Below are 23045 nucleotides of genomic sequence, written 5' to 3'. Positions count from 1 at the left end.
ACAGCTTTACTGTTGAAAAAGTATGTTTAAACTCTAATAAATAAACCAGCTCTCATTTTCTTCTACATTTCTTTTAAGTACAACATTTCTTAGTCAACCTTTGTTGGCATAAACCTGCTTCATCTGCAACTTAATCCTTCCGAAGTCTGGTGTCTCCCACAACCCAATTGCTCAGCTAAGTCTATTCTTCTTACTATTACTATTTAATGTTTAAATACTTTTCTTGGACTTCTTGTACGAATCAATTTTTCAGTTCCTTATTATTTATCTTCTCATTATTCAGCTTCATGTTCCACACTTTTCCTCTCGCTACAAGTGATGAATATCTATTTCGGTCAATGCAACGTTATAGCATGATAATATATTGATATGGGTTACTTAAACTTTCCCAATTTTTTTCAAATTTGGTGTAGAATGTAGCATAATCTATTAGATACATTCATTCATTTATTTTAGATCTCAGTGCTAAAGCGCTAACCTTTGGTGTGTGGGGTCCTTGGTTGGACCCCCGGCCAAGTAAGCCCTTGTGGTAGACAACATCTTGTTCGTGGGTTTTCTCTAGGTGCATCCGTTTCCTCCCACTTTCTCATTCCGCCAATTCTTCTATCATCATTCACTTATTTTACCCATCTATCTCCCTTAGCTTAAACGCCATAATCGTGGGAAGTTAAACTGAAATATTGTAGATTTCCATTGATTTAATATTCTCTGCTCGTTGAACTATTTTTCTTTTCTAATTACCAGCGAGTTCTGTCTCTAAATATCGATCAGTCCTTTCCTCTGTCCATCCTTTCTTTCAAATCATACTTGCTTCATCATTACTTTCCTGTCCATCTTTTACTATAGCATTAAAGTATCCTATTAGAATTATAAATGTATAAACGCCTCACTTCTGATATTATCTAGTTTTCATGATTTTCTTTACTTGTGTAGTTACATATTATCGGTATCCATATACATCCACTTTTCCACACTGGTGGGAAAGTAGTGGGGTATAAGGGGCCCAGACTTTCTACACGAAAACTGGAGCGTAATATCCTAACTATATATATATATATATATATATATATATATATATATATAAACTACATGAGCTGACATAAATTATGGAGAACTTCCTGTAGCGCTAAAATGAGTAAATTTGGCATGACTGTAGCTTTTCGGGACAAACCCACAGGAAAATTGCCAAAACTGAATACTTTTAATTTTTAGGGTGTCTAAAGAGGGGATGAAGAATTTCCCCATGTTATTTAAATGGGTCTTTTTTTTTTTTTTTTTACCTATAATCTCATGTTTTAGGTACTTAGAATTGGAGAGCTTCTCCGTGGCTAAGCGGTTACCATACGCACCTTTGGCGTGGGAGACCCGTGTTCGATTCCCTGCGGGAGCTCATGTGGTTCGGATTCCACGTTAATCAGTAGTTTCTCGTCTCATATAGCGTTAAACGTTAAATTCAAAATCAACTCAACTCAACTTAGAATTGGAATAAAAATTTGAAATACGGTATGCTTGTACGTTTTCGTTAGCGTTACCTAAGTGAATCATCAGAAATAAAAATTTTCAACCGTAGAGTGGTTTTATGGGGAACTGAAAAATCTTTCCCATGTTATTTATATGGAACGTCTTCTACACCCCAAAATGTTTAGGCACTTCCGTCAGGATTAGAATGATGAAATTTGGCCTGATTGTAGCCTTCCAGGACTAACCGACAGAAAAATTGCCAAAAGTTAATATTTTTAATTTTTAAGGGGTCTAAAGGGGGATGAAGAAATTCCCGTGCTATTTAAATGGGCGTTTTCTTGGTATACAAAATCTTATCTTTTAGACAGTGGAAATAGGAAAAGAAACAATAGAATTGTGAGTTCAAGAGGTGCGAGGCCGTAGGCCGAGCAAAGACAGTGTGTGAGAGAGAAGCCGTGGATGGGCAGATTCAGGAAATATGAAGAGCAAGTTCACGAAATTCACTGTTGATGCAAAGACCAATAGATAAGAAATGCGAGACCATGGGCCGAGTAGACTCGGGGGTCTGCGGGCGAAGCCCAAAGCTAGCCAAAGGCTAGTATTGATTATACAACTATATTGTGATTCTTGTATCTATTACAGTCCAAGAAGATAAAAAACTTAATCTGTACATTATAATGGAACTCTATAACTTGACTTGAAAACCCTGAGAAACCTCAGTAAGGATAATTGCCCTGAATGACACTAAATGCATTTCTCATCTAAGTGAAAGTCTATAATTCTTCGACATGGATCTCCACAGTTTTGCCACAGTCCTAGCTCTAGAGTGGGCTGAAAAATAGTACCAAATTGAAACAAAAAGGGCTGAATTCATTATTTTATATAACTGTAATACATAACCCTATAACACAAAACTAAAAGAGGTAGAGTTCTAGAACACTCCCCCCTCCTCTTTCAACAGGCCAAATCAAGAAACTGCTCTTTTTTTAAAAAAAAAAATCCAAAAACGAGGTCAATGTGTTTTTTCGTGGTATTATCGTTTTGGTGTAGAATCTTTGCAACGACTCATAAATTATAGACTTCCTTGAGCACACGCTGGTCTTCTTCAGAATATTCAACACTTGATTCAACGTTTTTTTTTTTTTTTTTTTTTTTTTTTAATTTCAAGCTGAATTTCCACCACACTGCTTCTTTCTTGTCTCCTTCATGCGCGGCGCGGAAACGTCCATCTAGCTTCATTGTTTCCAGGTTCGAATTAAAAATTTTCCAAAGTTTGTAGCATCATGCTGTGCACAGAATGAATGTTCAACATTTCTTACGAGTTAAACATGGTCCAGAATCAAATTCTAGGTGGCCAAAATTCATTTCAAATAGCTGGTGGCTAAAAATTGCTACAGCGGGGTTTTCAGGGTCGCTGATTTCAAATCTGATAAAGTTTTGTTAAAAACTCAAGATGGCGGATCCAAGATGGCGGACAATTGAAACATTTCCTTCTAACGCTCAAAAGTGAGTGTTGGGGGGTTTTCGGGGTCGCTGATTTCAAATCTGATAACAGTTTTTTGTTTAAAATTCAAAATGGCGGATCCAAGATGGCGGACATATTCCTAACACAGCCCTGCAAACCCAGGCCCGAAGACGGCCCGGCCCAACCCGAATGGATCTGAATTCTGTGCCCAGCTCGACCCGGCCCGGCCCGAATCTCGAGCCGGGCTCTAACCGGGCCGGGCACATTTCGGGCCGAGCCGGGCCGAAACGGGGCGGGCACAAATCGGGCCGAGCCGGGCCGGCCCGAACACTGTGAAAGACGGATCGAAAACTAATGTTGGCAGCCTGTGTTAATCGTAATGTGTTCGGCATGGGCGGGATTAGGGGGGCAAAGGGGGGCAGCTGCCCCCGTACTTTTTTGAAGTAACCAATTAATGTTTATAGTTTCATTTGGAAATGTAACGATTTTCTATGTGTTACTGATTAATAGGAAAAAATGCTGCCATATAATATTTGCTGTTGCGTGAATACGTATTGGTTGTCTTCCCGTGGAGTAAAGAAAGCTACAGTAATTGCGTTTTAATCGCCACAGAAAATAACCCCAAAAAATAACCTATTGGAGCACAATTTCAGCATACTTTCATTACAAGGGCTCGATATGTTAGTGAGCCGCTTTGAATCTAATCGAAAGAACATTATGCAAAAAAGTAGGGCCTATTTCACAAGTTATTCTTTAATTGCACAAAAATTGACAGTTCCTAAAATGTCTTTTCTTCTTTCTAAAGTAAGGAATATCGATTAAAAAGAGCGTGATAAGAAACAACTTCTACCTTTTCCATTGTTTTGTAGTGTAATATACGAGTGAAGTGTTGTGTTTAAGGATGTACGAGTGTATATACAATAAAATTTAGTAAATTGAACATAATTCTAGGTTTTAAGTTTATTTTGTGTAACTGAAGTGTGGATTGATTCTAAGTATTGTTGTGTTTTGATGTGTTCCAAGAAAGTGAAAACTGCACCTAATGGCAACGAACATATTTCAAGAAGTTGCAAAAGCAAATATTTCTTTAAATGTCGTAGCATATGCTTGTAGTATTTACTGCCTTTCATTTTCTAAGAGTAATAACATACATTTAATAGCATGTGTGGAATTAAATATTAAGTTTTTTTATTAATCCTCAGTTTCAATATAACTTTTGCAAAACAAGCATCATTATTCATTACCAGAGCCCGGATCTTGTTGACAAGTCAACTTTCTTCTGTTACGCATAGGAGAAGGCAAGTTCAAGTGAAAACGTTATCCATCAACTCTAGGTTCTAAATTTTTTTTTTTTTTAGGATCAACTTTTGGTCTTTTTTTGCTGTTTTGAAATTTCAGGTCATTTTTTAATATTTTAAGGTAACTTTTAGGTCACTTATGGTCTTTTTATTCTTTTTTTCTACATAAGGAAATCTTTAAATGAACACGGTTTACGGATGTGGAAAAGACGAAGTTGAATAATCTCTTTTCTTACCTCCTGACTATTGGGGTGGAAAAACTGCATTCTTAACAAGCTAATGAAAACTAAACTGTAGCTGGTTAACGAAAGGCAGGGGTTGGTAGGTGGCCAAACAGATAGTTTTGGGTTATTGACCACAATGAATGTTATCACGTGAATAACTAAAAATGCATTAGAAGGCGTACAAGGGATTTAAACGTGTTTTTATCTATTATTTTCCTGTAGTCTAAACTTGTTAAGTTTTATTGTTTAAGAGTGCTTCCTAGTTTCAACTCGGGAGTGAACTGACGCTCTCAATACTTACAATGCCGTACAATGGACTGATCAATGGACATAAGTGATAAATGGACTTCAACTAACTGAAACAAAACTTTTTGAATATGAGTGAGAAATGTTAATTAAAAATCCAATGGATATTAAAAAATGTCAATGTTTAATGAAATAAAAGTTTGAGAAAACGTAAGTTTTAAGGTCAATTTTTTGTGATTTTAGGGTATTTTACCGGAATTTTAGTGTCATTTTATAGGTCACTTTTTAAAAATTTTTAGGTCAACAAGATCCGGGCCCTGTTCATTACTATGATTAATATTATCCTTTCTATTTATTTGTTTTACAAATTTATTAAATAATCTGATCACACAATTTTCCAGACAGAATTTTAAGATGTTCATGAGCAAGGAATCAAATCTCTTCTTACACTTCCATTGTTTAAGAGTACAAAGGGCTAGTACCTACTTGCGCTGCTCTTGTCAAGTTACTTAATAAAATATGAAATACGATATACGGTATTTTAACTGAATATATAGTATTCTATTAGTTATACAACCTTTCGTCAAACAAAATGTTAGAAACAACCAGGAAAACTAACATTTATATACAAATATTCAGATCATATCTTGCCCCCTCACTTTTAACGTCCAACCGCCGCCACTGGTATTTTGGAAATTAACTCTTTATTCAAGACTGTAAAGTACTGTACTTTTACTACTCTTATTACTACTACTACTACTACTGCTATTATTATTATTATTATTATTATTATTATTATTATTATTATTATTATTATTATTATTATTATTATTATTATTATTATTATTATTATTATTATTATTATTACTTCTACTACTACAACTGCTACGAACGTCGGAGTTGACATGTCTGGTGGTACATACTTTACAATCTAAGTACAGAAAAAATCGAAGAAATACTAGTTATTATGGCCAGTCTGCGTAGTCTGGCCAGTAGAATGCATTCACATCTGGTGCTAGAGGTCGTCGGATCGATCCCTCCTCGTGTTATGTGAGCTTTGTGGTGGACAAACATTGTGAGCGTGGGAGTTTTTGGATTAGCCCGTTTTCGTCCACTGTCTTCATTCCACCAATTTATCCATCATCATCCATACGTCTTGAGCCGTAATTGCCTAAAGAACATATGAGAAAGTCAAGTCCTTGACCTACTAATTAGAATTTGTTTCGCTACCATTAGACCACGGAGACCGAAACCATGAACTGGCGTGTTCATAAGATTAGCGCAATTTGTAGTAATGTTCAATTAGCACGGCAGATTCCAAATCATATTACATGTTCCTGTATTCTTTATAATTCGATGCTACAATAATAATAACAAAAAACAATGATCAAATAAATCACCCAGACCCCAGGATCGATGAAGTGTTCCTGGAATGGTGCGTAACAAGTAAATAACAGAGCTATATGACGGAATGCGAGGCAGTAAATCAAAACAAAATCCACACATATCATTGTTGATCAAAAAATACCTCAAAAGTCCCCTGAATGAAAAATGTACAGATATCAGCTATCAAAAATGCCTCTTAACATCACATGTAATAGAAGGGATAGTTGATATTAAGAAAATGAAAATATAAGGTTTCCTAAGAAACCAATAGTGCAAAATGAACATCGCTTTACTCTATGTCCTTGTACGCATCGAATAGCACGGAAACAGATTCAACAGTTTCAGGCTTTAGAGCATTTCTCCGTTCCTGAGTACTAAAATCTCTTTCAGTAGACGCACTAGAAGCAGGGATGACGAGATACTGACGCGTTAATTTACACAATTTTGGTAATGTTTGTTCTTGTTGCTTCCACCACTGCAGTATATCTAGTTCTCTTACACATGATGACATGTTGAGGTAGATGTCTACTTCATCATCAAATTCACCAGAGACTGAATGTCTATCTTCCCAATCCATTAGTTTATTCTTCTTGGTAGGTGGTTCCAAGTTATGCCAACTAGCCTAAAGGAGACGATGGTGAGAAATAAATGAAATAGTGGAGTAAATAAAGTGGAAGGAAACAGGAGAACGCCGCAAACCCCCCACACGGTGTTTGTCCACCACAAAGTTCACTTGGCGAGAGCTCGGATCAAACCAGGGACCCCATACACCAGAGGTGAACGCTCAACCACTGAGCCACCGTTCCAGGAACACCTAATCGACCCTGGCGATTTGGTGATTTATTTGATCATTATATTTTGTTATATTTGTAGCATCATACTATAAACAATACATGAACATGTAACACCATTCGATATTTGCCTTGCTAATTGAACATTACTACAAATTGCACTGATCTTATGAGCACGCCAGTTTATGGTTTTGCCCTCCGTGGTCCAATGGTAGCGTACCAAATTCTACTTACTAGGTCAAGTACTTGACTTTACCATACGTTCTTTAGGTAACTACGGCTCAGGCTGAATGGATGATGATGGGATGAATTGGTGGAAAGAAAACAGTGGGAGGAAGCGGGACCACCCCAGAAACTCCCATGCACACGATGTTTGTCCACAACAAAGCTCACATAGCATGAGCAGGGATTGATCCGACGACCTCTAGCACCAGATGTGAATGTTTTTTCTATTGAGCCACTATTCTCCCTCGTAGATCAAGCATCGGTTCACATTCTACGCAGACCGGCCATAATAACTAGCATTTCTCAATTTTATTCTGTACTTAGAAGGTAAATTCGGTACCACCAGACATGTCAACTCTGACGCGAAGTCGTAGCACTTGTAGTAGTATTAGCAGTAGTCGTAGTAGTAATAGTAGAAGTAGTAATAGTAGTAGTAGAAGTAGTAATAGTAATAGTATTACCAGTACATCACAGTCTTGAATAAAGAGTCAGTTTCCCAAATACATTACGATTCACATAGGCTGACAGTAAGACCGTACAAACACGGCAAAAATAGAGGTAGTGGAGGACAAAAAAAAAAAAAAAAAAAAAAAAAAAAAAACAAAGAGGCTGACAACATTAGTTTCCGAACCGTCTTTCAGAGCATCGGGCCGATATGTGCTCGGCCCGGTTAGGGCCGGGTCCAGTTTGATATTACTTGAACCGGGCGCGCCCGGCCCGTGCAGGGCTCTAATTCCTAAAATTACCTATGTGGTTCCTTGAATATGAGTTAAGGCTAGGCCTATTGAAAATAAATAAATGTTACTGAAAACTGCAACAACAAGTTTCAGAAAGTAAACAAACAATTTGAATTAAGATAATTTATTCTAAAATGAGATAATAAAGATCACTAAAGAATTTTAACTAAGAAAAAATATATCACATAAATCGTCGTCTATTCAGCCGTCCAAAATATTTTCTTCTTCCTTGGATTGTTCATATTTCTTCAACCTCACTGCTATCTCCTTCTGTTCTCGTGTCTGACTCTTTCGGGAACAATAGCAGAGCTTTTACCTCCTCCGGTAGAGTTGTACGCTTATTTCTTGTTGCTGTCATAAGGGTGGTTATTACAGGATCCGAATCCACGAGTAACCGATGAACTAAATCTGTCGTGGTGTGCATGCATGAATCTTTTCGAGTATGATGCGTAGGAAACTGTTTGTATTTTTTATTGCAAGGTTCCTGAGCTTCTTCCGATAACATACCTATCGGAAAGATGGCGCTTTTAATAACTTCTGCTCCGTGCATGAAAATCTTGTGAACGCTAACATGCATTCTGTACCACCCGTATAGACTGACAAATCTCCTTGCCGTTTCCTCTGTGTATTTAGCGAAGGCTTCTCCATTGATAACCTCTCCACTTGAAATTGCAATCATTATGTTTCCAAATCTTCGAATCAAGTCTTCATCAAATCCTGTTATATCTGAAGACTCTTTAGCATTATGTAAAAAACGTCGAGCAACGTTGCCAGTATTAGAAGTCCCGACTTTTCCTGTAGCACCTTATCTATGTGTAGACCTGTTTCATTCCGGAATATTCATTTATTCCCTATAATCGGTTGAAAATACCCTCTGGTCCTACCTTCGCATTGAAACCGCCTAACAGAATTTTCATATGGTATTGCAGGAGATGATCAAATACCCGTTCTATTCTTTCGTAAAAACTGTATTTTTTTAATCGCCATCCTTATTTTCTGTTGGGGCATGTGCATTTAAAGTAATATTACACCACCGACTTTTAAGAGAAGTAAAAGAAAATATATCATTAACAAATTCAACTAATTCACTATCATTAACTAATTCAACCTTATAATTGCTGATATTACGTATTCGTTTGTGAACGGAAAGCCCTGTTTCTAGTTGGTAATTTTTAATTTGTTTCCCGTAAAAGAACGTAAAATTTCCAGACTTGACTCCTCCATTTCCTTCTCATCTAACTTCCTGATATCCCACTAGATCCAACCTCTATTTCTAAACTCATTTTTTAACAAATTTTAACGCGCCTGCCCTATAGAGACTTCTTACATTTCATTTTCCAAATCTTATGTCGATTTTACTTTGGGGAATTCGTGCCAAGTTATCAGTTCTGATCACTTATCTGAACAATCCTTTTTAACAGGATAAGGTTGTTAGCCTCACACCAAATTCTCGAGCTGGATTATCACCCCTTGTCTGTCCGCGACTGCTTACTCAGTATATTCGCAGCTAACCTCTATATCAAAGAGGCCTTCACCTCGATCCACATCCTGAGGACGCGCCGTGTCGTGGTGACAGGAAGACCACATTTTACGGAAATTAATACAGCTATATTTCAGAAATACAACAGGTACTGATTATCCGAACACTGCTTTAAAACACACAGGAACAATCAATATGCTCGCATATATGGATGCATATTAAGACTGTTAAAGCTTCGATGCCGTAAAAATCGTAAATTAGAGACTAGTGTCAGTATAGTATTACACAAATGCAACGTACGTTTGACTATCTGAACTATTCTTGATGTATCACATTGTTTCGTTTTATAGCTATATAACTTTATAGTATTTTTGTTAAGTGATTATGCTCTTTACCTGTTCTCTGCCTATAGCAACTGTATGAATTTATAATACAAAACTGAAATACAGAAGAATAAAATAAAAAGAAAATAATGTGATATTTCGCAGGGTATCCTATGTAAAGGGCGCCTTGTATTCTTCGCAGGTTCTGTACTACCAGTCAGTATTTGAATTTATTAAACAAAGCTGGTATACAGGATAACTAAAACCACTTATCTATAATGTGATGTTTCGTAGGGCGCCTTATATAAAGGGCGCACTGTACCTTTCACTGGTTCTTCGCCAACAGTAACTGTGTGTATTTATTGTACAGAACTGTGCTATACAGAAGAGTAAATAAAATCGTTCATCTTTGATGTGGTTTCGGAAGGGCGCCTAATGTAAAGGGCGCACTGCACCTTTCACGGGTTCTTTACCAATAAAACTGTAAGAATTTATTACTAAAAATTTATACCATTATTTATAGTGTGATTAGGCCAGCACGGGCTTGACTTGAACTTTAAGATATTTATAGTAAGAATTGATTAAATTTAAACATTTTAAAATAGTCGATCTTACCTCTCGCTAGTGATTAATTTACTTTCATAATACACTAGGTTTTCGAAAACTTGGAAAGGAATTAGTAATAACATATTTTTAACATGGAAGTGTTTACAAATATAACAGGAGCAACAAAATATTTAGTCTACATTTTCTATGCATTAAAATTGGAACATTTTATTTGCTACTTTCTTCCCGACATCTTTTAAACTAGTATGAAGATTAGATTAATCTGTGAGATATTTTCATATAGCAACGTGCTCTACTGTTCTACTGTATTTAAAAAAGTAAATTGAAATTTCTATAATATCTAATCTTCGGCTAAGGTACAAACGATTAAGTGGTATGGGCTAACAAATCATAGAGAGATATAGTTAGGGCTCGCGAACATTGCATTCATGCGGAACAATTTCCAATGTATATAATCTGTTTCGCCAAAAATGATTAAAACTACAAATGTTCTGGTGTTTCTTCACAACAGGTTAATGACATTCTACTATATATATATATATATATATATATATATATATATATATATATATATATATATATATATATATATATATATATATATATATATATATTGTCTAACATACCATACGCATTGTTTTAATGAATTTGTCATGATGATTATCTTTAGAAATATTCGTAAGAACAATTCGTTTCATTTTTATCTTTTTCCTTGCTGAACCTCTGGTGCTTGGGGTCCCGGGTTCGATCCCAGCCCCCACCAAGTGTACTTTGTAGTGGACAAACACCGTGTGCGTGGGTTTCCTCGAGGTTCTCCCACTTTCTTCATTCCACCATTTCATTCAGTACTCATCATCACCGTCTCCTTTAGCCTAACCGGCATAACTGTGGGACGTAAAACTCAAAGATTTCATTTCATTTCATGATAGGAACAATCTATCCTCCGTTAATCACTATTGATGTGTGTTCATTGGTCTGTTACTCAATTAATTTCCTGATATTTCAGCAAAAAATCAAGTCTATAATTATGAATAGAGTGTAAATTTTAATAGGGTGATCTGGTTTTCAGTGTGAATGTTCACATATCGCGTCTCGGTTTTATGGTGATCTAAAAAAAAAAAAAAATCTGGAAGCTTTAGATATGAATCAATTGTGACAAAAATTCTTGTACTTGTTTACGAGAAAATCGAACAAAGTTCACACTCACTGAAAAATAACACTCAGGACAATTCTGACAGACATAAACTAGTTAGAAAATCACATGTCATTGAGAAATCAATGAAACATTTTTTATGGCATGTCGACAAACAAAAAATCGTTATTAGTTGTTTTCGTCAAAATTGTCCGAATTAAACATACCAGCCCCCTTCTTATTGTACAATTTTTACCGGATTCACGGCTGCGGTGGCACTGTGGTGGAGCGTTCACCTCTGATACAGGGATCTCTGGTTCGATCCCTCCTCGTGCCAAGTGAGCTTTGAAGTGGACAAACATCGGATGCGGGGGCAGGCCGGTAGCCAGCCCAAAAATGTAGAGCGGGTTCTGAAGTTAGGGGGGGGCGACTCAACTTTAGACCCTCTAGACCCTCCCTGGATACGGACCTTTGCGGGGGTCCACTTTCTTCGTTCCACCATATTATTCATTATCACCACCAACATTTTCTTTAGCCTACACAGCATAAGATTGGTTCGTATTTCATTTGATTTCATTTTTTCAGATTCCTTAGATCATACTATAAGTCTATAAAGGAAAGCTCGTTTCATTACACTAGTTAACAAATTTAAACTTTTTGTTTGTTACATGAGAAAAATCACCTGATCTTAAAGGAACTTTTTGCGCTGAATTCGAATATGCACTCGGTTTCTCTCCATCACGTACAGTTTTCCCGTAACAGAGGGATTTCGGGGAAATTCCCTCAAAAATTTCCCTTTTTCAGATATTTTATTCCCCTAGCTCCTGTCCCCTTACATATAGTAACATAGAAATTATACCTAAGTATACCTTGATTTATATTTAATAAACTCTAAAAGTTTCGTAAAAATCGCTTTGTTCTTTCTAGAGAAATAAATATATTTGTATGTATACTGTGTGCACTGTTTATTGCACCTGATAGTAATGCTTTCAGATCTCCTGAGTTGGGGTAAAAACGATTTGCTTTATTACTACAAACACAGACATAAAAATGAATATTTACTATAGTCAACAACACACTTGTATTGCTCTCTGTAAATACTTCCAACGTATATTTTTTTAAAACGTGCAGTATATGTATATCTTAATACATATATATACAATTCTCCAAGTTTTTTCGTTTTGTTCATGAAATGGTTATCAATATTTGTTATCAAATGTAACAGAATGCAAAGAAAGAAAGAATGGAATACAGACTCATTGTTGACAACAATGAACTAATGCAGTCTGAATTTTCCACTACGGTATCGTTTCCCCCCTCCCCCCGCGCATTTCTTTCTTTCTTGTGTTCTTGACACCTGGTGAGGGAGTTTTGTACATTTTTATATTGACGTGTGGTTTAACACTACTTCACTTTCAAAGTTGTCTTTGCTGCTAAGAGTGCTTTTATGTTTGATCTTAACGGCATTATACCCAACTAAGACCAGAAGTTTAGTTTGTGATCAGTACAATGGCGTCAAGAGGACGGCGTTCGTGTGTTAACTCACCAAATAGTTTTTGTTATGTGTGTGGCCAGTTTGTAGTTAAAGGACAATGTAGATCCATTACGCCATCGGTGAAACTAGCATATTATATATATTTCGGATGTCGTGTGGGAGATCAGGACAAAACTTGGGCACCCAACATAATTTGTGCGTTGTGCTACGTCACTTTACTTGCATGGGCCAAAGGGAAACGGAGGTTCATGAAATTTGCTGTACCAATGGTGTGGAGAGAACCCACCAACCATCTGGATGATTGTTATTTTTGTCTCACAGTAGTCAAGGGACATTCTAAAAAAAGCAAATACACAATAAGCTATCCCAACGTTAAATCCGCAATTAGACCTATTCCGCACGGGGATGAACTTCCACTTCCCGAGCCCCCTACCAACTGGGAAGAGATATGGCCAAAAGACTCTGATGATGATCATGACCTTGATGAACCATCGACATCAACATGTACATCCAAGGATCCAACGTTCATCCCTGACTGTGTTCGCGAGCCACATTTCATCCGGCAATGTGAACTTAATGACCTAGTCCGTGATTTGCACCTGACAAAACAAGAGGCGGCACTTCTGGGATCAAGGCTCCAGCAGTGGAACTTATTGGATGCAGAAACGAACATATCAGTGTACAGGAAAAGGCATGTTCAATTTTCAAGCTATTTCTCATTGCAAGATAATGTGTGCGTATGTACGGATATAAATGGGTTGATGGCGGAGCTAGGAATTCCAGAAGAATGGAGGTTATTTATCGACGCGTCAAATGTCAGCCTTAAAGCTGTACTTTTACATAATGGAAATTAAAAACCTTCTATACCACTTGCGCACTCAGTGAAGATTAAGGAATCCTATGACACCATGTCAACTTTGCTAAATCTTATAAATTACAAGGACCATTGTTGGCAAATATGTTGTGATCTCAAGGTAGTTGGTATTTTATTAGGACTGCAGTGCGGTTACACGAAGTACCAATGTTTTTTATGTTTATGGGATAGCCGAGCTGATGACAAACATTATGAAGTGAAGGAGTGGGAACCTAGAGTGAATTACGTTCCTGGAGAATGCAACGTCAAATACGCTCCTTTGGTAGATCCTAATAAGATATTACTACCGCCACTTCATATCAAGTTAGGACTTATGAAAAACTTTGTCAAAGCCATGGACACATCTGGTGAAGGTTTCAAGTATTTGTGAGATAAGTTCCCTAACCTGAGTGAGGCTAAGATTTCAGCGGGAGTGTTTATTGGTCCCCAAATTAGGAAATTAATGCTTGATGATAGCTTTGACAGCAAGTTAAACAGTGCTGAGCTAGCTGCCTGGACAGCATTTAAGTGTGTTGTGCGCAACTTTCTGAGCAATAACAAAGCTGAGAGTTACACAGAAATCGTACAGGACATGATACAGAAATACAAAGAGTTGGGTTGTAGGATGTCTTTAAAAATCCACTTCTTGCACTCCCACCTCAGCTTCTTTCCTGCTAACCTAGGTGCTCTCAGCGACGAACAGGGGAAAAGATTCCACCAAGATATAATGGCAATGGAGAAAAGGTACCAGGGACGATGGGATCCTTCAATGATGGGGGACTATTGTTTGGGTCTTGTTAGAGAATGCAACATTTCTTACAAAAGAAGGAAGTAGTGTACGTTTTTGTAACCCAATGGAAGTTTCATATATTGTGATAGTTTTGATTGTCTTTTCATGACCTTTTGGTACATTTGTATTATTGTTTATTGTAAATTGTCACACTTGTAAATTATATTGTATTATATTTTATATATGTGTTTGTGGTAATAAAGCAAAACGTTTTACCTCAACTTAAGAGATCTGAAAGCATTACTATAAGGTGCAATAAACAGTACACACAGTATACATACAAACATATTTATTTCTCTAGAAAGAATAAAGCGATTATTACGAAACTTGGAGGGTTTGTTAAATATGAATCAAAGTATACTTAGGTATAATTTCTATGTTAGTATATGCAAGGGGACAAGATCTTGGGGTGTAAAATAAACGAAAAGGGAAATTTTTGAGGGATTTCCCCGAAAATCCCTCTGTTACGGGAAAATCGTACGTGATGGAGAAAAACCGAGTGCATACTCGAATTCAGCGCAAAAAGTTCCTTTAAGAACAGGTATTTCCTTTTATGTAACAAAAGCTTTGTTAACTAGTGTTATAGGAAACAAAGGCTTATTATATCAGATCATATGCATTCAATCATCGTCAATTTCGCGAGCTTATTGAAGAGATTGGAGAAAATGACTTACCATATTTTAGTGCAGACGATCAGTTAGCTGCAGAGAAGTTTTCACGTAATGTTTTTAGCTCCGAACAATAATTGAAATTTTCTTGAATGAAAAGTATCATCCTCTGGTTAAGTAATATAACAATGAGTAGTTACGGAAACTATCACTTTATACAGATTTGACTAAACATATGAATGGCCTTAATTTAAAATTGCAAGGAAGAAATCAACTTCTGACTAATTTGACAAAATACTTTGTTTGGATCCCAATTTTTTAAAAAATCACGCATTTTAATACATATCGAACATTCAGTCAGCAAACTAACACTCCATTTCCGATGTATATTAGAACTGAAGCTTTGTTGTTTAATATACTATAAGAAAGTTATTTAGATAGAAAAATCATGAAAATGAAAATAGCAAAAATTTCCAAAATTCTCGTTTTTTTTTCAAAAAAGCCGGCTTTTTGTATGCAAAAAAACATCGGTTCAAAAAAGCCGACTTTTATGCATCTCTACTTCCAACTGCATCAAAACCTGGAAAACTCAAAATTCACTTATATTCTATAGTTAGATAAGAATTCCATGATCTATATGCCATATTTCGCTCTAGAATTCATCATCAAGATAGACGGAGCACATGTTTTACGAATTAAAGCTAACATGAAGAATGTAGTATTTGAGAGCAATTTTAGAGGCTATTTAACTTTATTTTAACTTTTGATTTATCGACATTTTTTTTTCTTCTCGGGATCATTTCAGTTTGTCATCTGTGTTTCATTTCTAAGAGCTTAGTACTCTATATATATATCCGTACGTTTTTCAATATATCCGTCTAACCGTACTTCCACATTCCTGTTATGCTGTAGCTGTGCAACGATTTAGCAATAATTTTCCGGATACAACCTTGAATACTAATTTATACAAATAATCAGTAGCAAATTTAGAAACGTACTTTGGGGCGGGTTTCTCTGATTGTTTCGTTTTCTAAAATGTCCTAACTTTATTTGGAAGCAGCTTGAAGTTTATGAGTACAGGCATAACTAATACTGTATTTCGTTTCGTTTATATATTTAGAGATAATCTTCCGGATACAACCTTGAAGATCATTTTATACTGAGAATCAGTGCCGGATTTAGAAAAGTATTTTGGGAGGGTTTTTTTCTTACTAATATTTAGTTTTTCTAAACATTCGTAATTTTTATTTGATGGGAGCTTAAAGTTTAAGAGTAAAGGCATAAATAATAGATATTTCGTTTGTGTTAGACATTCCGTAACTTTGGGGAACAGGTTTCAGTCCGAAAACCGTCCCCTTAATCTTCGCAAAACCATCACTGCTGCTAATTAGTAATAATAACGATTTAAAAACAATAAGAAAGGAAGTCGGCCAACTCACAGTACACGCACTATTTCTACATCACAAATGGAATGAAAAAAAGCTTTGTCAGAATGGTCGAATGCTGGGTTGAATCCCAGACTTGCCGATAGAAGCGAAAAAGCTCCACTCAGTCATGTTTGTTGTGCAGTTGTATTTATCTTAACTTAAATATATTCCGTAGTCTTTTTTTTTTTTTTTTTTTGGTGGTGGTGGGGTGGGGAGAGTTCCCTAATGATATGAAGGGTGTGAGCCAAGAACATGGTAACTAACAAATTTTCAATTGCTGAGTTATGCAGCACCAGATAGACAGCAAAACATACCTTTTCGTTTAATCCTTCATGTATAGTCTAATGTGAAAAATCAGCTTTCCGACTTTCAAAATGAATTGTGCAGCAGAAAATTTCTAATTTCTTAAAATAGTAAAATTGTGGGTTACCATGTTCTTACCTCACACCCTTCATATGTTGAATCCCTCTTGTTAAAAATACAGAAGACTTGAGGACTGAGTAAACCGTGATGGTGCTTATATAAAACTGTAGAATTTCAAGAATATACAAAACCAAAAGCTCTAGATGTGCAGCATTTAAGTGTATCATATAGATCTAAGTATTTTTCTTATGTTTTATTTTAATTTTATTTTGTTCCAAAAAGAGAAATAAACACACTGCTGAATAAGACTGCACCTATTTAATATAAAAACACATTTACACGTGACGTTTCGATCTTCTAGCCAAGATCCTCATCAGATGTCCTCATCAGAGGATACATCAGGATACATCAGACGTCCTCATCAGAGTGTACGTTTGATGAGGATCTTGGCTAGAAGATCGAAACGTCACGTGTAAATGTGTGTTTTTATATTTAGTAAGTGCAGTCCTGTTCAGCAGTGTGTTTATTTTTCTGATTTTATTTGCAAGACGTCAGTCCAAAAAGAGGGTATGGAATATTTTGAAGTAAAAATACTACATAGAATTTTGCTACTTATTTGAGTATTTTTTTAAAGAAGTGTTTACTTTTAGGGTTGGCTGGTTTACACCAGCTGTTTTTCTCTTTTTTAAAAAAATAAACAACTGGTTTAAACCAAAAAAATAAAATAAAAAGAACGAAAAATGCGAACCGTGTGAACTTCATGGTGACGTTTCCACACATCAAACCATCTGCATTAGTTTTATTTCCCTTTCACCTTTTAATCAAGGTGTCCTATGTTCAATTCTCGGTCGAACCACAACCCGTCTTTCATGCGTAAACAAAGTGGCGGTTCGGATGTAACTTTAAACGAAAGTCTTCTCATTGATAACCTCGGTATTACGTAAGGATGTTAAGCCTGAACATACAAAACGAAACTAAATTTTATATTTCCGCATACCTGAATGCCTGCTGTTTTATAAAGAAGCCAAGGTTGCTTAAATATATTGATATAAATAGGCAAAATTTATCGATTGCCTACGTAGCTTCCAACATTAGCTTGGATTGGACTTTCAATGATATCTACATACTAAATTTGTAATTTAATACCCCAGTTTTAGCGTACTGATTATAATACGTTGACCTTTAAATTTTACATGGAGGATTTTCCCGTTACTGTTTTACATTTAGAGTAATGACGGGATTTTCCCGATGGCTAGAGCGGGAGTTTCTCAATTTAAGAAATTTACTGACCAATCTTCTTTAAGCTTATGTGACCTCTTCTAGCATAACCCCGTTGTTGTATAATAACACCAAGGCGAAACAAACGTATTTCTGTCAATATGTAATATAAATATAAAGCAAAATATTTAAACCCAAAAAACCTGATTTAAACCAAAAAACCTAGTTTAAACTCCCCCTCAAAAAACGGGTTTTTGGCATTTTCAAAAACAACCATGGTTCTTGCCAACCCTGCTTACTTTTGTATATAGGAGGTTAAAAAAATCTTATTATATACATTGGATATTCCTTTGGAATTCATAATGTAAATATCTTGAGAAGTAAAACTGTTTGAAATATCTTTTCGAAATTCATGGTTTATTTTCGAGGTTTTATATTATTATCTGCACCAACCACTAATTAAATGACTTTTTGTGTTATAGAGAAGCGAAACAAAATCTGCTTTATCAATTTAAAGCAGAATTTTCAAAAAAGCTCAAAGTTTCCCAAGCAAAGAAGCGAAGCAGAAAAAACCGAGTTTTTTTTCCAAAAAAGCCGGTTTTTTTCCGAGGCCTTGCATCTCTAGTTGGAAACAACAAGAAGATTTTTTAAATTGCTTTTAGCGCCGAAATACCATGGCCTCACAACTTCAAATGGAAATGATTGATTTGCAGTGTAGCGATATTTTTAAAGAAAATAATATTTAAATTCATCATTGCTGGAATTTTATGTGAGTCTTCCAGTCACATAGTTTGATCAGTTGAATAAAGTTGTTTGTGAAATCTTTCCACTTTCAGAACTACATATCAATGTGAAAAAACATTCTTCAAAATGAAATATACAAAATATTTGAAGTCTCTCCTGATAATTTCCACTAATAAACTTGATCTACAACTGCAAATAATTGTCAGTGGAAAGTTGCTACATAAATCTCATTAATCATATTATAATGTGTTAATTTTATTATGTGAATTGCTTATGTATGTCACTTATTGTAAGTTTTTAGCATGCATTTAATATATTTAATTACAGTTTAAATTCGCAATTTCATTATGTGTTGGGGGCGCGGTGGTTCAGTGGTAGAGCGTTTACCTCTGGTGCTTGGGGTCCCGGGTTCGATCCCAGCCCCCGCCAAGTGAACTTTGTGGTGGACAAATACCGTGCTCATGGGTTTTCTCGGGGTTCTCCCGTTTCCTCCCACTTGCTTCATTTCACTCATCTCTCATAATCACCGTCTCCTTTAGCCTAACCGGCATAACCGTGGGACGTAAAACTCAAAGATTTCATTTCATTTTTTTTCATTATGTGTTCTTAATTATCGAAGTTACTGTGTTTCTTAATTAGTCGTATAAGAACATCTGATTATTATTTTGTATAATTTACTTTGTAAATTTTACAATTTCATCAAAACAAACTGTCATCAGGTCGGATTGGTGGTGTTTGTGGGATGGTATTGGGCTGCGAGCCGTAGTTGGCAGACCCTTGTTGTAGACCAACCGCCTTAATTTCACTCTCAAAAAGTACATTTCTGATTTCTTTCATCTTCACATATACTACTCGTGACCGGAAATAGACTCAACTTCTGGTTGACGTATATCGAAATGTTACCTGCCAGCAGCACTAATAGAGCAAACGCTTTATACTTCCTTAAGGGAATTTCACAAGATGTTGATTTGGGTGCCGAGAGAGAGAGCGAGACAAAGCAAAAAAAAAAAAAAAAAAAAGATCCTGGTTTGACCTTGTCACGAGCAGAATAAGTGTAGCAGTGGAGCACTTCCCATACCACAGGCGAAAGAACATAACTACACATGTTACATACGTACATATTCAGGCTCAAAACACGCACGCACCATTACCCCGCCCTATCGTCTCGTGGGAATGAGTAAGAGAATACTTTGGCCTTCTGACTCAAATTATCTGATAAAAGAATATTGATTAGAAAAAAAAGACGTTAGGTTTCCACCGTACTATTAATTTCTTTATTTATAAATCTTTCAGCTTCAGTCTGTGGTGCCGATTTATACTGGAATTATTATAATACTGAGATTGCTCATGAAACGAGTCATTAAATTTTTGTGATAAAGTACGAAACAAGAATCAGGCGAGAGAGATTCAACTTTTATCTTATAAGCAACCCTTAAAACAACAATGCGATAAGAAATGGAAAACTAATCAGTGAGGGACAATCCTGGCATTCCTCTAGTGGAATAGCGGAAAATTCTAGAAGAACAGGGAGCCTTCCAATTTTAAAGTAACAATACCAACAATCAAGCAACACGTGCTTATTGTTGTTAAAAAGTCAAACAAATAAATAGTCAATATGATGAGATTTAATGGAAATTTATAGCTAACTGTTTTAAAGTTTTTCAAATTTATGCAAAAACAGAAATATAATAGGGGAAATTTGATGGCTTTTGAAATCAGTAATGTACCGTAAACTATAATTTTACGTCTAAGCGATTGTCTACCGTAATCTATACGTAATCTACATTACACCTTTTCCCGTGTAGACTATGTAGACAACCACTATCAAATGTAAGGAACAATTTCGTTGCTCGTTTGTTCATATTTCTTCATTCAGTTGTTTCGCTTCGGTGCAGCCAGCATTTTTGCCGATCCCAAACGTTTCAGCATTCTTGCCAATTTGATGTCGAGAAGAGAACCCAAACAACCCCTGCGGGGCTTCTAACCTGTTCCTACTACTACTACTACTACATTAGCTGTGGATCTATATAGTACAAGGGCAACATACTACTACTACATTTGCTGTGGATCTATATAGTACAAGGGCAAACTTATTTTAATGAAAGAAGTTTAATGAAAATTTTTAAAAAATGATCGTTAAATCACTTTTTGAATATTATTTTTAATCTTATTTTAACGAAAGAAGTGTTATAAAAATTTTTAAAAGTAGTAAAAAAAACTGTCCGTAGGCAGGATTTGAACCCACACCAAAAACATTTTCTTTACTAGCATAGTGCTACGGACACTGGTGCCTACTCGGCTACCAGAACCGACACCATTTGCCGTTTACTTTGTGCTATATGTAGATCATGTCTTGTAATATCTTATTTGTATCGACCAATCAGATCAGAGGATATCTGAAACGTTTGGGATCCGCAAATATGCGTGCAGCGAAAGATTAAGGAAACGAGTAACATATAAAAAGTAGAGAGAATTATCTAATCTGTATGTTTACTCTGCTCTGCACATACCACTTCCTTAGATTTTCCACTTCGAGCATTGCTTTTACAATGAAATTTACAAAACTAATTCTCACCTGTGAGCTTTCAGTCTTGAATCTGCTGTATTTGCCAATTTTTTCTTGCATATTTTACAAAATGCATAATATTTGTCATTTTCCTTCATCAAGACGAAACTAAGTATTCGAAAGTTACTATTCGCTGGTCTAGGCATTTTATTTTGTACGCAATTTCGCAAGGTAACGACAAAATAAAGCTCCTCTATTGTCCACGATGCCATATTAAATTACGTGTTGTTGACATATTCTACATAGTCTACGTTGTTTACATTGTCTACGCATAGTTGACACGTAAACGTAAACTATCGTTTTTTACGCGTAGACGCACATCTCTGTTTGAAATCAAAGAACAAGGCTGTAATTTGAAACAAAACATTTCTTTCACTATTTTACTTACAGACAATAAAGTACCATTGTTTATTCATTAAAAAAAAACTTTGAAAAAAGTTATACTTTTCTAAAATGCCATCATGTAAATGAGAACTATTATTGTAACCTGTCATTGAAATTAGGCACAGTACGTTCAACCAACCTTGTGAAGCAGTGCTGTAGTCCTAAAATTTTCAGAGGGTATACGCTGTTTTGTGATAATCTATGATCGTCATAAAAGACATAGAAGGCATTTTTAATGAACAATGCATGCGGTCCACGAAAAAACTAAATGTAGTCCCATGCATTTAGTTTTTAATTATAACGTTTGCAATCTATTAGATGTCAAATGGCAAATAAGTACAATGAATTTAAATCAAAAGGATCCATATTTGTGGAACAGAGCCTTGGAAAAACTAGATAAAGTATGGAAACGTAAAAAGAAATTATATGATCGGAGACGAGTAGAAAATTATTATAGGGTTGGAGATAAAGTTTTAATAAAGTCCCAAGTTTTGTCTTCGTTGAAGGAAAAGAGAACAAAATCATTATGTGCAAAATGGCTTGGACCATATCAAATCCAGAGTTTCCTAGGTAGGAATACCATTAGAGTAGTAAATGTAAACAATCCTAGGGACATACGTAAAAGCCATGTTAGTTTAACAAAAAAGTACCGAGAGTTGAGAAATAATGCATCGTAAATATTGCTAAATAGAAAAAAAATTAGTTGAGATAATAACAGGGTATAAAAGGTATTTTTCTAGTCAACCTAACACACACACACAAAAAAAAAATCTAGTCAGTTTATTAAGAACTTATTTGAAAATCTTCCATCTGGTCAGCTATACAGCCAAATGTATTATTAAATAAAATTATTTTTAAATAAAAAAAATATATTTTAAAGTGTTTCTAATGCTTGTTTTTATTAGTATTCCAGATCTTGATGTCCTTGTGTCTATGTAATGAGAATTGTTTGTGTAAGATTGTAATTGTCCAATGTCCAACATGGAGATTTTATGGACACCTAGCATCTAAAGATGTATTGGAGCTTCCGAAGATTGATTGAAAATCATGGTGCTAAATCAAATGAGTATAATTAAAAATATATTTTTTTTGTAATTAAAAATATGTAAGAAATCATAGAATATTGTTACCTTCTGAAGTTCATATTAGAATATAAGGTATAAATGGGTATTTTGAAAACATCTTATGAGTAAATATTGTAAAAATTTATGAATAGATAGAAAACTTTAGTTATAACTATTTAATTTTAACTAATTGGAGTA

Source organism: Thermobia domestica, chromosome 9 (assembly GCF_964235325.1).
Source record: "Thermobia domestica chromosome 9, izTheDome1.hap1.1, whole genome shotgun sequence".
NCBI lineage: Eukaryota > Metazoa > Arthropoda > Insecta > Zygentoma > Lepismatidae > Thermobia > Thermobia domestica.
The sequence above is the reverse complement of the archived record's forward strand: the minus strand, read 5'-3'. Positions refer to the sequence as shown.